Source organism: Pinus tabuliformis, chromosome 2_2 (genome assembly GCF_031772625.1).
Source record: "Pinus tabuliformis cultivar Carrire ecotype Pingquan chromosome 2_2, CPIR1, whole genome shotgun sequence".
In the NCBI taxonomy this organism is placed as follows: domain Eukaryota; kingdom Viridiplantae; phylum Streptophyta; class Pinopsida; order Pinales; family Pinaceae; genus Pinus; species Pinus tabuliformis.
This window is the reverse complement of record NC_142300.1, coordinates 989,397,573-989,402,006: the sequence shown is the minus strand read 5'-3', so window position 1 is coordinate 989,402,006 and position 4,434 is coordinate 989,397,573.

Here is a 4,434-nt window from a genome sequence, read left to right as displayed (position 1 = left end):
GCTTGTGTTCAGCTGTTTCATGGTTTTTGCCTGCTTCAGAGCTGGCACTGTCCACAAATATGCATCAGACACTGAGTCAGTTTGGCCCATTAGACTTGTTCTGCCTTTTAGTACAGCCTTTTTATAATTTGCATATCTCACTGCCCTTTCTTTAGAAACATTTTTAATCTGAGGCACTTCTTCTTGTGTTATTCCTGCCTGTTGCTTGATAGCAATGACATTTCCACCTTGGCTGATGATGACCCTATTTCTCTTGTCTTTACTCCTGGCTGCATGAACTGTTCTGGTCAAAACCTCAAGTACATCTGTACTAGGCACTTCTACAGGTGCCTCCTCTTTCTGCGCTTTCTCCACCTCTTTCATTTGTCTTCTTGTGACTGGCCTACGTGGCTTGAAAGCATATTCTTTACTAGGCTCCTCAAATCTCAACCTTTTTGAAGCTCTTGGTTTCTTAGTACTTTCGGGTGAAGATTAAGTGAGGTCAATATGCATTGGCTGCACTGGGTGATCTTGCTCAAACTCTATTGGTTCAATCTGTATTGGCTGATCTTGTTCAAGTTCAATAGCTACAAGTAAGTCACTTAAACTGCCTTTTGACATAGGGCTTTCTTCCACAGTGATTGACTTACCTTTCTCCTTGTTTAGTTGACCTCTGGTTTTTACCCTTGAAATCTTTTCAACTTCACTTGGTCCAGCGTCATCCTTCTTTTTCTGGATCTTCTGGTTTGATGACTGAGGTGTCTCCTTAGATGATGACTCAGGTGTTTCCTTTGCTGATGATTTAGGTGTCTCCTTTGCCACCACAGACTTCTCTGATTTCCTTAACTTGGTTTTAGGCTTCTTTTGGTCTGTCACCTCCTTTCTGAGTTCAGCCAGAGTAGGTTCTTCAATTCTTTCTTCCCTTTCCCTCACAGGCAATGGAGTGAGGCCTGTTTTACTTTGAAAGCCGGCCATAAAAACAAAAGAATCCCAATCTCTGCCAATCTTTTGCAAACCATCCAACACCAGCAACTTTACTAAACCATGGTGAAACAAGGATGTTTCACAACCATCTTTCTTTAACTGGATTTTATCACACATTTTACTAATGCTTCTGAACAAATAGAAAGGGATATCTATTGAAGCTTTACCGGTGAAATGCAACAAAAGTTTGAAGTGATAGGCATAAAATTTGTTGTACCTTCCCTCGCATGTTAGGTATTTCTGGATACATGTAAGGAGCATACCATAATGTTCTTTTACGTAACTCCTTGGCACCGCTTTGGTGAGGTCCTCATTTACATACGGTTCCTTCAAAAATTCTCTACAGGGACTCATGTCAAATTTAAAATTTTTGAACCATTCTTGTCCTCCCCTCGGGATTTCAGTGGCAATAGAAATGGCTTCAGGAGACACAGGAAATTCTAACATTGACACCTTTGAATTCAATCCAGTAAAATTCAATGCAAAAGCCTTCGTTACCTCTGCATGTCCCCCCTTCAACTTTTCGCAGAACCTCCAGCAACCGGCATTTCGAAAGGCTCTTGCTACACCTTCATCTTTGAGTGTAACATCAAGCCCCTCTGGCTCTGTTCTCAGGCACCTACTGGATCGATGTTCCCTCTTTTCCATCTTGCTTCGAATATCTTCACATAGGAAACTAATAGCAGCTACAGCTCGAAAACAATCTCGACTTTGGAGTGCAGGCTCGCTTGCGATGATCCCTTTAAATGAGAACTCGGGCTTCTTTGCATACAGCAGACATGTTTACACATCATGAAAACACATTATGACACAACCATACCTCATAAAATCCCTTAAGATGATATTCATATGCGTGATCCTGGACCTTATGGCGGAATGATGATCTATCATGACCTGGAGAGGACATCAACTGACAAATGTGGACGGACCTATGACTCACCCCTCCCAGACTTGACATTTCAAGAAAAGGCGCTACAAAAACCCCGAAACCCCGATTTCGTAGCGCAGACAGTTAAGATTTGACAAAACGCGCTACGAAATGGCTGGTAAACAGTACGCTGCGAAAAGGCAGAAACATCATTTCGCAGCTAAATTGACCAAACAGACAGCGCTGCGAAACTGCGCAAAGTACTAATGACGCAATCAAGACAAGACATGCCTTAACTAACAATGATGGAGGGTATCTAACGATTTTTTACACGGACTTACATCAATACCTTTTGAAATTCTAATTTCAAAGTGACACACACACATATAAACCTATTCACTAAACCAAAGATTTTCATATGAAACTTGTGGACAACATTACATACATGAACTATGGTTCTAAGTGATAACAAGTCCTAAGTCAAGTTTCAAGGGGGGTTGCTAAGTTAATCTTGAATTGGTCAAGGATGGGTTCATTGTAGGTGGCTTATGGCGGCATGCAATTTCATTCCATGGTAATTGAGTGATGGAACCCTATATAAGTCACTTCTTGTCATCATGGTAATGTGCCTAAAGTTCTCAACCTGATTGTATTAGCCAATGTAATAAATATATATCTGATGTTGGTTATCTTAGTTAAAGGCTTCTACGATAATTGTTGGAATTCAATGTGTGCTTCTAGTTCAATGTGTCTCTCCTTGTAGGATTCTAATAAAAATTTCCATTGGTGCTACCAATTTTGGTAGATTTTATTATTTTTCATATCATTCTTTTCAATTTCTCACAATGGCCTCTAACCTTGTAAATGTGCCATAGTAGGATGGTTATAGATATAAGAGTTCAAATAGAAATATGATTGGTGTATTGAAGGGAAAATAAACTTTTGGCGATTAATCAAAAAGCCTACAAATTCTAATGAATTAAAGATTTGGGGAAAGTGATGAGCCTCATTATTGAGTAATTATATGGGCCTTAATTGGCCTTAATTCACCTCCTATATTAGTCAAACCAACTATTCTCACAACTTATTGCATACTTTTGATTATATTATGTTTATGAAATGAGTTAGAGTTGGATATTTGGCTTTCTGGTCTAATGTGCATGTAATGAAGGAATAAGGGATGAATGCAAGGAATATGGCAAAGACCTTGGAAAAAACTAGAATGGGACAAGGGAGAGTAACTATAGGAGGTAAATCCTCCTCATTTACTACCCCTCCATTCAGATATTCCACCATCAGCTCGGAGTGCACACAGCCATCACTTTGAAGACTAGAAGACAGTCGAGCATGTGAAAAGGACAGAAAACAATTTATCTTAAGTTAGGAGCCAAGCCTCCATAATGGGAAAGAAGTCGTTAGAGACTTCAGATGTATAAATAGAGAGGCTTAGGACCTCATTAGGATTTGAACTTCATTTGTAAAACTCTGTTTTATTTTTGAGTTGCAAAGACTTGTGATAGTTTGCTCTGTAATCCATGGTTTTTATAATAATAATGAGTTTTCTTTAAGTCAGCTCTGAGTTAACTCCAAGGGTTGAAGCTCTTGGGTTAGGGCCTGACCCAAGCAGCCACATCTCCTCTTCATTGTACATATTTGCTAGCATAGAGTTCTATTTTGTTTATCTGCTTAAGTAGTTTCATGGTTCTATGTTCATTTTCTCAAGTAGTTTTCTGGTTCTGATTCATTTGTTTAAGTAGCTTTCTGGTTATGTTCATTTGTTTGATAGCTTCCTGTTTCTGTTCATTAGCTTCAGTAGTTTCATTGGCTTTAATTTTACTTCCATTTGTGTTTTTTTTCCAGTTCATAGGTTCGTTAAAGGAAAAAGATCACTATCAGGTTGTGCACAGGTGTCCGGTCTCATCTCCTCCCTTAGAGGGACCATGACTTGAGAAAGAGACCCTTCGGCAACCCCAAAAACACAGTTTTTGGTTCTCGCATGGGCTATGGAGTTCGTTGCTTAATACAATTGTTTGTTCACCCGCACTGGTTTTCTCTTTCATTTTCATTTGAAACCACCTCCAACACGTTCCTCATGCATTACTTCCTCATTGTCCAATCACCAACAAACCTTCACAATCACTGTCCGATTCACTATTTTCTCCAACTGCTACCTCGTGTGGAGTCCACCACTCACTTTATGAACTTTAAGTCCCCACCATCGATCTGCCTCGTCTGATCCGACAGCCATCGCGTCACCTCCACACCTTTAGGCTCTTTAAACCCCCACCGTTGATCTGCCTTTCCTGACCCGACATCTGTCGCTTCACCCGATCACCAACTAGCTTGGCTGATCTCCACCATTGATCAACCCCGCCTGATCCAACGGCTATCGCACAATCTCGTGCGAATTAGTACATGAACATTATCCACCCGAGAGCACACGATAAAAGTGGTTTTCTCATGCTACATGTTGCGCAATAAGGCTAATCACATGAAATTTCCAAAAATTGCTTACGGCTTGAAGGGTGCACGAGAAGCTACTTACCGCCTTAGAAACCCGCTCCCTCAATTCTGCACGTTTCTTTTCCCCGTGATGTGATCTC